General features: G+C 45.7%; 1 non-coding gene across 1 annotated transcript; it reads right to left on the minus strand.

Annotated features, from left to right (window-relative positions):
• Positions 1-2,853: 2,853 nt before the first annotated feature.
• Positions 2,854-2,960, minus strand: LOC121168959. The gene has a single exon (XR_005885811.1). It is a non-coding gene; the product is annotated as a U6 spliceosomal RNA (small nuclear RNA).
• Positions 2,961-13,435: the final 10,475 nt, after the last annotated feature.

A 13,435-nucleotide genomic window follows, 5' to 3' on the forward strand; every position in this document is an offset into this window, starting at 1 on the left:
TTAACTGACCGGAACTTTACTCTGTTAGCTCTACCTTCAGACCAGAGAAGGTCTCCCCAAGAAGCCACTGAACTTATCTGGACAATAAGATGCTGGACTTTATGCTAGGTATATGCTTGCAATGAAGGAATCTCAACTGAACTTGAACTGTGGTTATGCAGCAAGGTGGAGGAATCCACCATGGGGGGAGGGTTGTGGGAGGGGTGGGGGAATCCCAGTGCCTATAAAACTGTATCACATAATACAATGTTAATAACAATTTTTTAAAAAGTAATAAAAAATTAAAAAATTAAAATAAGTAAATGACTAAATCTACTCTAAAGCATGCCATGTACTTCTTTAACTCTGATCAGAGAAATTTTCACATAGCTACAACACACTGGTCCATCTATTTCTCACTTCAGTACCAAAGGCTCTTGACACATGAAACACTGAGTTAAAAATTACCACTCGGGGAGCCCAACGGCATGGCCTAGCAGCTAAAGTCCTCACCTTGCACATGCCGGGATCCCATATGGGCACCAGTTCTAATCCTGTTGGTCCCACTTCCCATCCAGCTCCCTGCCTGTGCCCTGCAAAAGCAGTTCAGGGCAGCCCAAAGCCTTGGGACCCTGAACCCACATGGAAGACCCTAAAGAAGTTCCTGGCTCCTGGCTTTGGATTGGTTCAGGTCTGGCCGTTGTGGCCACTTGAGGAGTGAATCAGTGGATGAAAGATCTTCCTCTCTTTATATCTTCCTCTCTGTATATCTAATTTTCCAATAAAAATAAATAATAAATCTTTTTAAAAATTACCACACAGAAAACTGAAATTTTGTGATTCAGTACTCTCTCACTGAGCAGTTCTTTTTTTTTTTTTAAGATTTTTTTTTTTCCCCTAGGGAAGAGTAAGAAAAATATTTTTCTGTGTGGTTCACTCCCCAAAGGCCTGCAACGGCTGGGGCAGATTGAAGCCAGGAGCCAAGGACTGCATCTGGATCTCCCACGCAGGTGACAGAAGCCCAATTACCTAGGCCTTCATCTACTGCCTCTCAGGTGTGTTACTAGGAAGCTAGATCAAAAACCAGAGTAGCCAGAACTTCATCCTAGGGCCTCCCATCCGCAGTTCAGATGTCCCAAGAAGTGACTTAACCTGCTAGGCCCAGCACCTGCCCCTAGTTGAACATGTCTTTTTTGCTAGCAAATAAGCTAAACAGTGGAAAATCAGAAATTACCACTAAGTGGGTGAGGCTGATAAAATCATCCAGCTTTCGTTCAACACACATTTGCCAGCCTTGGAGCAGAACTAACAAGAGAATGAGGGCAGATGTAGACACTGCTTGATTTCATTTACTGTTTCCAAGTTCCTAAAGCCTGGGCAGGTGCTGATGCCTGTTAGGTTCTTAACAAATACTTACTGAGTAAATGAATAAATGGGTGTGCAGATCGTAATGAAAGAAGGCCTTGGTAGCAGGCAGACAATTCCTGATAAACACTTACTGATTGCCTTAGAGACCAAGGAAGAGGTGCTGAATGGGGCCAACTCCTCTCTGCCCTCCCAAACCCTTGCCAGGCCTTCCCTCCCTGCCTCACAATCTCTGGCCACCTGTGCTCTCCGCCCCCAACCCATGTACAAACAGCACTGGTTGGCTCAGTTGGACAGAGCACTGTCACCCACTCCACAGGCTGAGCTTTGCTTTGCGTCCGGAGAGCAAGCGGGGTTGGAAGAGGACCACACCCTCAGGGAGAAAATGACAGGACCTTCCCAGTGGAGAGCTCCTCCCTACCCTATCGTTAATTTCAGATGGCCAATCCAGTGAGCAGCTGGCGGCTATTATTAATTTCCTATCTGGCAGAGAGGCCACTGTGAGTGTGTTGGGGGTGGGAGGAAGGGAAACAGAGGTTATAGGCTGACTATCAAGGCCATCGTGTTCTGGTCAGAGACAGAACAGATGCTCACAGAATTTCATTCGGTCATAGATCATTATTCTTCTCTCCTACTACTGTTACATTGCTTGTGATTGCTCCTTCTCCGTGGAGTTATTGCTGTGTGAGGTGTGTGTGTATGCGTGTGTGTGTATGTGTGTGCATAATTTGAAAGCAGCCCTGACTTGGATTGATTTCTATCAGAAACACGCCTGAAATTGACCTCTCTCCAGCCAAGTACATACAGTCCTTATTCAGAGCCAATTCTCCTGGACCTAGACATTCTCCATCTTCCTCCCCACACCATTTCTCCTCCTCAGTATATCAGCACTACCTGTGGCAGCAGGGCATCCCCGGCTTAAAGCCCGTCAGAAGTTCCATGTTACCTTCTGAATAGAGTTCTGTTCAGGATAGAAGTCAATATCCTTCATGCTCTAGACAAATAAACTTTTTGGTGTTGTTTACCAACAGCTATCCTATGTTGTGGTACAATGGCATCCCATGAACCTCTGTCTTGCCTGGTACTATTTCCTCCCTGTGAGGTTGTCTTTTTCTCCAGAGAACAAGTCAAAATCTAGCCACTATTAAGTCTGCCATTTCTTCTGTGAAATTTTGTCCTTACCTCACCATACTGCCCCTGCCCAGTCATCCACACTCCACTTCATTTTGTATACAAATGACACGTCCAATAGAGTTGTTTTGTCTGTCTCAACCATCAGAACATGAGGTCAAGAACTGTGCTTGGTCTTTGACCCCTGGAACCCAACATACAGCCCAGTGCAAGTTTAAAAACCATTATCTGTGTGAGTTAACCAAATAAGTAAATATAATGTTAACCAAGCTCAATGATGCAGGATAATGCACCCATATTTGTGTTCATCACATTTTCTTTTTTTTATTATTCAAGCTTTTAAGGAAAAGATCATAAAATAACAGTTTCTCATTGTAAAAAAATATGAAATGCTTCACAACTTTGCATGCCATCCTTTTGCACGGGCCACACTAATCTTCTCTGCATCGTTCCAATTTCAGTATATGTGCTGCTGAAACGAGCACTCATCACATTTTTGAACAAAATCGATATGTGGTCCAAAGGTTGGGTAGAGAATTTGAAATTAGGAAGTGTCCTAAAAAATATGTGTCCTGCTTGTCTCACTCTTGCATCCCACAACCACTGCATCAACATTTTAGGACTAACATCGCCAATATTCCCTTCCTCTGCTTAAACTGCCATACTTTAAATGAGATTTATCAGTTGTCAAGACACGAAAGCAAAATGCTTTTATATTACTGTTTAAGCCTCTGCTTGGATCAGCAAGCCATAAACCTTTCAGTTCCTATTGATACACTGGGAAACTAAAGCCAAGATTGGCCAGGAATTCCTGTGTTTTTATTGCTTTACTGCCATTTCTGTCATGTATGTTGGGAAAGTCCAATACTAATATGTGCCTACTTTTGTGCTGGCAGCTAGTGTTAAGAAGATATGATTGCTAGTCTTTACTAAGTACCAAGTCCTGGATGTTAAAAGTTGGATGCATAATCTGTTTTGATTCTTACAGCACTTCACAGATGATATTATTATGATGTCAGTATTATGGATAAGAAAACTAGTACTTAAGGAGATTAAGTAACCCACCCAAATTTCTACACAGCTAGTAAGTCTTGGACCCAAGCGTTAAGCCCAGCACTAAATGACTCAGAAGTTTGTGCTCTCAACAACAAGATGTTTACAGTCTGTGGGACTAAGACACTCACATCTGAATTAACTGGGAAACAGTATTAGTTGAGATGCCAAGATGTGGATCACTAAGCCACAAATTATGGTAGTTCTCCAAAGTCAGATTGAGATTTGCTTTCCTGAACCCTGACAGATATTTAGGATGAATGAACCTGAGTTTTATGATAAAATAAAAGTTTACTAGAGTCTTGGGTTATATAAAGTCAATAAATTAAATGATTAAATGTAGGGTGGGCAGACAAGAGGGCTCAAGAGAAAATGCCTCCAGAGCCAATAACTTGTGTTTGTCAAACACTTATCAGTGCGCAAATGTATGTCACATCTTCACAAGAACCCTGGGAAACACAAACACAAAGTACTGTTTTACAAGTGAAGGCAAGGAATCACCTAAGCAACTTGGTCTGCATCACCAGGTGCTATTGCACAGGGATCAGTGGGTTCAGAGCTCAGACCCAGAGCTCAGACCCATTGGCTACCATGACTCACTGTACTCTAAATTCACAACTCAATGTTCAGGAAGGCTACCCTTCACCAGCGCTTCCCTACCTGGCTCATTCCACTCAGTGGGTCGTGCTGGAGTCTGCCATCAGCCCAACTGGTGGCCTTTGCCAACTGCCATGGAAGCTTCCAACAGCCACATTCCAACCCTCCTAGTCGTTCTGCCTTTAGAGAATCGGGGATCCCCTGGTTCTGGGGCAGAGAGTTGGAAAATACTCATGAAGCTTCAAGCTCCTAAACCTCATGGTCAGCCTTTATCTCCTGCAACAACACATGCACCATAAACCAAGGAAAAGCTGATCGCTGAGTGGTTTTGCAAGCACTTTAGACATGGTGACACTTAAAATGGGATAAATGCTGAAAGTTATGGGACTCTGTTTCTGAGCATCTGCTTGTCTTTTCCCTTTCTTCAAGCTCTCCTATGGTGCATAGTCCAACTTTTTGTAGTTCATCAATATTTATTGAGCACCTGTTATGCTGGGTATGATTCTGAGTACAGAGCGTATATCACTGAACACTGCAGAGAATGCTTAATATCAAGAAGCTTGTATTTTTAGTAGAGAGTCAAACCAAATGAATAACTTGTCAAATGGTGATGGGTAGGCAAGTGAAAATGTTAAGGGGATAGTGAATGACAAGTGGGAAGAGGTCTATTTTAGAAAGGTTGACCTGAGAAGGAAGATTTCATAAAGTACCTGAAAGCAATAAAAAAAAAACAAAGCCAATGTCTTCCCAAGGGAAGGGCTTTCTAGGCAAAAAGTACATAGTGAGGGCCCCGAGGTTGACTTATTTCAGCTGTTCTAGGAATATAAGGATAGCAGTGTGACTAGAGCAGGGTAAACAAAGGGGAGGATGGTGGGAGATGAGATTGGAGTGAGTGAACTTAGCAGATCTAACATGATTCATAGGCCTATAGAAGATTGCTTTTGAGGCTTTCAATTTCATTCAAACAAACCAATAACTCTTCTTAGGCCAGAATCATTGGGCAATGGCAATACAGAGATGACGACGACAAAATCTTTACTGTCAAGAAACTCAGAGTCTAGTGAAGAACAGACAAGTAATCAGGCAGCTATATCACAGAGTACTAAGATTGGCTCAAGCCCAGAACACAGTAGTAACATAACAGAGGGCACCTAATACAGAGTGTGTCAGAGAACAAGGTATCTAGGGGCAAGCAGGGTTTCTTTTTTTATTATTTCTTTTATTTTAAATTTTGAATTTTATCATAGTATAGTCTGTATAGTCTGAAATTTCCCTCCGCCCAGTTCCCATCCTTCCCTCTCCTGACTCATTTTTCCCACATTGTCACAATAGTGCATTCCTTCATAAGGAATTACAATTCCATCAGTCTGTTATTTAAGTGTGCCCCAACATTGCTGGTACAGACAATGTCAGACAGTCCCATCCCTTTGTCTAGATATGTCAAACACTTTCATCGGGAGTCCATCTTTTGTTTGGAAGTAGGGATGCAATGTTGCATTGTGTCTTCACATCTGGATATGTTAGTCTCCATTACTCCATCACTATACATTCCAATTTGTGTGACAGTTTCCTTATATTAGAGAGAACATATGGTATTTGTCTTTTGGAGATTGACTTATTTCACTGAACATAATGGTCTCTAGTTGGGACCATCTAATTGCAAGTGGTATAATTTCTTTCTTTTTAAAGGCTGTGTGATATTCCATGGAGTAGGTGTACCAGTTTCTTTAACCACTCTTCTTTGGATGGGCATCTGGCATAGCAGTTTTTAAGCTGCTAGTTGTGATGCCTGTGTGCCATTATCAGGGTGTGTGGGATAATCCTTGCTCTAGTTCCTAGTGTAAGTTTCCTGCTAGTGTGAACCCCGCAAGACAACAGGTTGTAGCTTAATTGGTTGGGTCACCCACGAGATCCCCAGCCACTGCTGGCGTTTGGACAGTGAAATGGCGATGCCTGGTTCTCCCTGTCCAAACTTGTGCTACCTAATAAAATGACTATTAGCTCATTTTGGTGTTATTAAGAATGTGAACACTGGGGCCAACACTGAGGTATAGTATATAAAACTATCATCTGTGATGTTGGCACTCTTAATGGGTGCCAGTTCAAGTCCTAGTAGCTCTACTTCCAATGCAGCTCCCTGCTGATGCACCTGGGAAAGCAGCAGAGGATGGCTCAAGTCCTTGGATCTCTGCACCCATGTGGGAAACCCAGAAGATCCTGGCTCTTGGTTTCTGATTGGCCCAGCTCTGGCCCCTGTAGCCATTTGAGGAATGAACCAGAGAATGAAAAAATCCCCCCCCCCATCTCTCTTTCTCTCTCTAACTTTAAAATATATATTTTTAAGATTTGTTTATTTTTATTTGAAAGGTAGAATTACAGAGAGAGAAGGAATGACACAGAGAGGGAGCTCTTCCATTCCTTGGTCACTCCCAACAGTCAGAGCTGAGCTGAGCTGAAGCCAGAAGGCAGGAGCATCTTCTGGGTCTACCACCTGGGTACAGGACCCCAAGGCCTTGGGCCAACCTCTGCTGTTTTCCCGGGCCATTTGCGAGGATCTGGATGGGAAGTGGAGCAGCTGGGACACAAACCAGGACCACAGGTATAGAATTAGCCTATTATGTCACCACACCAGTCTCACAAATAAATAAACAAATGTTTAAAAACAAAACAAATCCCTTACCCCATAAAAAATATGAAAAGAGACCAGTATGACTGTGGAATAAAATGTTCAAAATTAATTAAGCATAAAACTAAATCAGCATCAATTAGTTTTCCATGAAATGCAATCTTACCATTTGGGTAAGACTACATCTCCCTTCACCTTTGTGTCTTACAGGATTTTACTGAGGTTTTGAGACATTCATGTTCTTTATGTGGCCACTAGAAACCTCACAAGCATGTTTCACAAGTTGCTATGGGACAGCACTACTCTAAACCGAAAGCGGAAGAGATGAGTCAGAGATACAAGAGGCATCTGGGCTGAGGGAGCTACACATGCCAAAGGTCAGAGAGAGAGCATGGCAGCTTCGAGGAATCACAAGTTACTCAGTGTGATGAGTCCTGAAGTAACCACAGGACAGAGGAAGACAGGAAGGAGAGCTCAACAACTGCCAAAGCTGAGGGATTCAAGTCATGGAGCAACCGGCAATTGCTCTGGCTGTGATATGTAGTAGGACTTGAAAATGGCAAGTACGGAGGGGGCAGTAGTTAGCACTGGCTGTGAAGAAGGAGGCCAAAGGCTAGCATAGCGACAGTGGAGAGCGAGATGCTCCTGGGAGCTCAGGCCGGTGGGCTCGTACATGATCCAGGAAGAAGGACAAGGACAAAAGGGGAGGAGGACTTTCTAGCAGTCCGTCTGAGGAGTGGACTCCTACCCACACCCTTGTGCCCAGCTGAGAAGCTGAATTCTTACAGAACAACTGAGCTTGTAACCCAGTGGGGAGTGCAAGAGCCGACCCAAGTGGCTGTGCTGAGTAAGGGCTGCTGGGAGGAAAACGCCCCTGGAATCCCTGGGGCATCTTGCTTTGTCCTAATCAGCATGGTGTTTTGAAGTCAGGGTATTCTAGGTTGACAGACATACAGCTCCCGCATTTTCATTTCCTCTTGCTTAAAGGGTGGCTGTGTGACAAGATCATATCTCTAAGAAACACTCTGAGGGACAGAGAAATGTATTTGAGGTGCTTTTCTCGCACACAGCAGCATACAGGGAAGAAATAAATTAAATGTTGGAGGCAGCCACACTCTATCCCAGCATCCCAGAAGCATAGTCAGGTGTTTTTTTTTTTTTTTTAAGATTTTTTTTTTTATTACAAAGTCAGATATACAAAGAGAAAGATCTTCGGTCCGATGATTCACTACCCAAGTGAGTGCAACAGCTGGTGCTATGCCAATCTGAAGCCGGGGACACGGATACTCCTCTAGGTCTCCCATGTGGGTGCAGGGTTCCCAAAGCTTTGGGCTGTCCTCGACTGCTTTCCTAGGCCACAGGCAGGGAGCTGGATGGGAAGTGGGGCTGCCAGGATAGAACCAGTGCCCATATGGGATCCCGGCATGTTCAAGGCGAGGACTTCAGCCACTAGGCCATGCCACCGGGCCCATAGTCAGGTTTTGTTAGGCATAAGATTAATGTAGTTGTACATTATTACATTTGGGGACTAGGAGTCCCTTTAAGAAAATGAATAACAAATTCTCAAGTTTGGTGGACCTCAGGACAGAGCGTCTTGCTCGGATCCCAGACGACAACCACCATGTGCATGTGGTAAGCTGTCCCGGGCCTGGCTTGGGGCTGTCCCTGGGCTTGGGGCTGCTACCTTGGGGGTGAGTAGATCGAGGGAGGAGATCTTTGTAACTGGGTAGGTCCGGGACCCACCCACCGCCCTCATTGGGCGGTGAATGGGATTGCGGAGGAGCGAAACCTTGGGCCTGGGGGTTTAAACTTCCAGCAACTTCCTGGCTGCTTGCGGATCTCAAGACGGGGTGTCTCATGCGTGGATCCCAGAGGACAGCCTCTATGTGCACGTGGTGAGCTGTCCCCGGGTGGCCAGTGCGCCATTTGGCACCAGGCTCTGCCTGCTGGTCGCCCAGCCAGGGAGCTCTGGGGTTTTGGTTCTTTGAATCGCTGCTTAGGTAGTTCCAGTTTGATCCCACTGTGCTTCTGGGATGTGGGTCAATCCTAAAGATTCCCAATGACAGTAACTCTTCCTTTGAAGAACTTGTAATCACTTAACAATGCTGAGCACCCAACACCAGTTCATACAAAAACTAAGGGTCAGGGCTTGTCCAGCAGGATATCCTTTTATCTGACATGATGGTTGGGGCAGGTGATGGGTCTCATTAGGCAGGGCCATGGCATTAACTAGCACTCGAGAACCATATCTGGGGGTAGATTTTGTGGGCGATGTGTGGGCCACACCCTGTGGAAATTCTAGCCCCACTGGTTAGCTCAAGAGTCTGGGTGGTGATGGAATAAGCTAGGTGTGAACAAGGAGCCTGCCATCAGTAAAAGGTAAAGGAACCCACAACAGTCTGGACTGGTCAGGGCAGCAGCACCTGAATGTGCATCCTGAATAGGGTGTGGGGAGGGCCGGGCTGCAACATTCACCAGCTCATACAAGGCCAAATGGAAGGCCAGACTGCACCAGGCACTGGCCTAAAATCCATTGGCATGTATGAGAACTGGGATGGGGAGTGGATCAAGTGGAGGAACTTGGGAAACTCCCCTGGTGAGTCATAGCTCCCGCTGGTGAACATGTGGTCCAAACCTGAGGGTCAGACAAGCTGGGCAAAGTAGCATCAACAGTTGGTCAATGTGTAAATTGGTAAAGGAACGGGATGTACTGGGCAGGACTGAGCAAACCTTAGCCTACAAACGAAACTAGAAACCAGCATGGAGCACAAGTCATGCTGAGTTAGGCTCTTGCACCTACTGGTCGGCAAGAGTCAGGGACACTAAGCCACAGTGTCTAAGGCAGAGGCCAGGACAGGTGAGGGGATCACCTAAACTAAGTCAGAACAACCACTAGCATACGCATGATCTATGGCTAGGAACAGGCCCGGTTGGAGAGCTAAGGGGACACCATAACTGGGTTGAGGTTCCCGCCAAAGAACACATGTGCTGAAATGGTGGCTGCATCCTAATCAGGAAACGGTTGTAGTCTCCCTTGGCACAAATGTGGACTGGGATTGGATGCACCAGGCCGGGCCAGACCCCAACACCCTCTGGTGTCCTGGAAAACCAAGGTAGATGTGGGATGGACTAGGCTAGGTCTCAACCAGAATGGGTTGAAGGCCAGTTAAGAAAAGCCACTGTTCCTGCTAGGACAGGAGGTGAACTGAGTAGTGCTGGCTCATGGACCCACTGGTATGCACAAATTCTGGCACTAGGAGGGGTTCTGATGGAGGAGCCTAGGCAACTCCTTTGGCAGGACAGAGTCCCTGCAGGTAAGCGCAAGAAGCATGCAAGGAAATAGTCCAGAGTAGGTCATGGAAAGTGTCCCACTGGCATACATTTGGCATGGGTCGGGGGCAGACCAGGCTGAATCAGTTCACATCATCCACTGGCAAATCCGAACGCTGGAGCACAGTGTGGGTCGGACCAGGTTTGGTCGTGACAAAAGCAGTACACAACACAGAATGCCAAAGTGAGGTTGTCTGTACCAGATGCGACCGCAGCTCCCAACCAGCACTCATGAGAACCAGGAAGGGAGGGGGCAGAGCTGGCAGGGGGAATAAGGGGTGGTTCCCTTGCCAGACTGCTACTCCCACTGGAGAGTGTGGGCTGGGATGGGGACAGACCAGACTAAGCAGGGCTACAACACCTGTGCATCTCATGTGGACTAGATCAGGGAAAAGCCAGGCTGGGCAGATTATTCCTACTGGTGCAAGCATAAATTAGAGTGGATGAGGGTTGTTGAGGCTTAGCTGCAGCATCAGTTGGTAGAAGCTAGTACTGGGGGCTAATTCTGTCAAGTCCAACCACAGAACCACCTGAAGAGTGCATAAACTGGGAGTGCGAGAGACCTGTGAGGGAAATAGTGGGCTCTTCCCTCTTGAGTTACCACCCCCATGGGAGGGCACGAAAACTATGACGGGAGCTGGGGTGGCTAGACAGAGAGACACCCAATAACATTCGTGAGGGCTTAGGGATGAGCTGGTTAGATGGAACTAAGCTTCAACACCCATCGACATGTACGAGAGCCAAATGGGATGGGGGACAGACTGGACTAGTCTGCTACACATACTGGCAAACTAGGGTAGGGTCGGGCCTGGTGGGGAGCAGCTCCCACTGGTTTATGTGAGGGCCGAGTATGTGCTGGGCAGAACCAGGCTGGACTGCAACACTCATTAGTTACAGTGGAAGTCATGGCTGAAAACAGAACCAACCCAACACTCGGCAACCACCAGCTGATTGGGGCGATGGACTGTGGCGGGTCCTGTGCTTGCTAGAACACACAAGAATCTGGTCTGGAAATACCTCAAAGTTTCTTTGGGGATCTCCCCAATCAAAATGCCAGACACAGAACCCTAACCAACAAAAGGACAGAAGACAGAACAAGTCAATCAACCGCCTCAGCTATATGTTGGCAGCGAAATACTGGGCAAATGGAGACTCTATGATGGATTATGTCAATCAGTGGATTCTTCAACGACCTCATCGTGCTCGGAGTGGCGAGACTGACAGCAATTCATAACTGGTGAACTATCAAAACCACTTGAGCAAGTATCTCGGAGCAAACCCTACATCTGGGACTTGGGGTGGGTGGGAAACTGGATGGGGCTTTTCCCTCAATATCCCCTTTTACCTCAGATACATGAAGGAAATAATATGGAAATAATAATCTTACCCACTTTCCTGTAACCCTTGAAACTTTTTACCCTAACTAACTATGTAAAGATTGTCAAAAATATAAAAAATAAATAAATAATAAAAAAAATTCTCAAGTTCAGAATTACTAAATAAGTCCTCATGCAAATGAGGAACTCTGCTTTTTTAGCTGCCTTCTCTTGGTGTTATATCTGCTCAGTATCAATAGTTTCAGGAGGTCCTTATTTCATCCAGCAAACATGTGCCAAAGAGCTAACAGAGAACAGAGAAAGGCACTGGGGAATAAACATGAGTGAGAAGAGGCAGGAGCCTTTTCTCAAGAAGATCCCCACTCCGGGGAGGAGCTAGGTAGAAAGGTCACTGTAGAATTACATTATGAGTGCAAGGATGAGAGTTCTACCCACAGAGGATCATGGGTACCCAGAAGAAGAACATTCGATTCCCCTAAGGGTATCATCCTAGGGAGACCAGGGGGGTATGTAGGATGTGTTGACTGCTTACACCCTATGTAGATAACACCTTTAAGGTAATATTTTGTGTTTTTTGAAAGTGAGAAATTTTTCAACCAAAAGGAGAACCTTGAATGGTAAACTCATTGTTTTTGCTAAAATTTTCATCACTGCCAAGAACTGCTTCATGATCCCTTCAGACTCTCCATGAAGACAAATGAAAAACCTATCATGGACTGCATTGTGCACCCCCTCGCAAATTCCTGTGACTGTATCTGGAGATTGGGCCTTTAAGAAGATCATTAAAGGTAAATGGAGTCATAAAGATGGCACCCTGACCCCACAAAAAACTGATGTCCTAACAGGAAGCACCACCAGAGTTGTCTTTCTCTGTCCCTTGCTTTAGCTCACTCACTGGATCTGTCTCCTCTTCCATCCTCACTGCTTTCCTCCCTCTGCAGGGCACAGAGGAAAGGCCGCGTAAGGACAGTTCAAGAAGGCAGAGGCTGTGAGCAAGCCAGAGAATGCTCCCCAGCAATTGAATTTTCTTGCACTTGGATCTTGAATATCTCATCTTCAGAAATTAATCTTGAGAAAATGCATTTCTGTTGCTCAAGCCACTGAGTCCATGATATTCTGTTATGGCAGCCCAAATAGATAAATAAAGACCCTAGAATAAGCACAGTCCATCTCTCACCATGCCTGGCTCCTGGCAGAGTATCCAGGAGCAGGCAGACACTGCTGTGCCTCCCCTGTCATATTTCCAGGGAAATGCAAGAACTGTGGTTGACATTTTCTCACTCCCTTAAACCCTACCCCTTCTTTCTCACATCTTAGCACCTCTGGGCTGCTCTGAAGGTCACCCCCTGAGAGTCATATTCACAACTAGCAAGTGATTCTCTGTTTATGGACAAAGGAGGTAACCTAACAATGCTGAACAGATACTTGGTAATCCTTGTAAAGATAGCTTAGCTCAACTGCTATCCTAGGTACAATAACTAAGGCAAACCAAGTCATATTTCTGAATTCTAAAATAGAGGGGATGGCTTACATTCCCCCTACACCCCTTTCCTACCTGGGCAGTATAGAGACGTCATCTTTCCTGGCTCACTTTCAAGAGCTTCAGAGACCTGCGAGTCTCTGGGCCAGGAAGGACTCATTCTCTGAGATGGAAGGCACACTGACCAGGGGCTCTCCTGGAAGTCTTCTCATCCTGAGTTGTCCAAGCAGCAACACTACCTGCTCAGAAGGCTCTTTAGCATCTGAGGAGCCATGAATGTGTTTGGGAATCTAGAGGGCTCACTAACATGTTCTGATTAACAAGAAATATTTTTTTTAAGATTTACTGTACTTGAAAAGCAGATTTACAGAGAGAAGTAGAGACACAGAGAGATCCACCTGGTTGGTTCACACCCCAAATGGTTGCAACAGCCAGAGCTGAGCCAATCCAAAGCCAAGAGCCATGAAGCTTCTTCCATGTCTTACATGCAGTTGTAGGGACCCAAGGAATTGGGCCATCTCCTTCTGCTTTCTCAGG

This window comes from Ochotona curzoniae, unplaced genomic scaffold (assembly GCF_017591425.1).
Source record: "Ochotona curzoniae isolate NIBS_2020 unplaced genomic scaffold, NIBS_Ocur_1.0 scaffold_1037, whole genome shotgun sequence".
Taxonomy (NCBI): Eukaryota; Metazoa; Chordata; class Mammalia; order Lagomorpha; family Ochotonidae; genus Ochotona; species Ochotona curzoniae.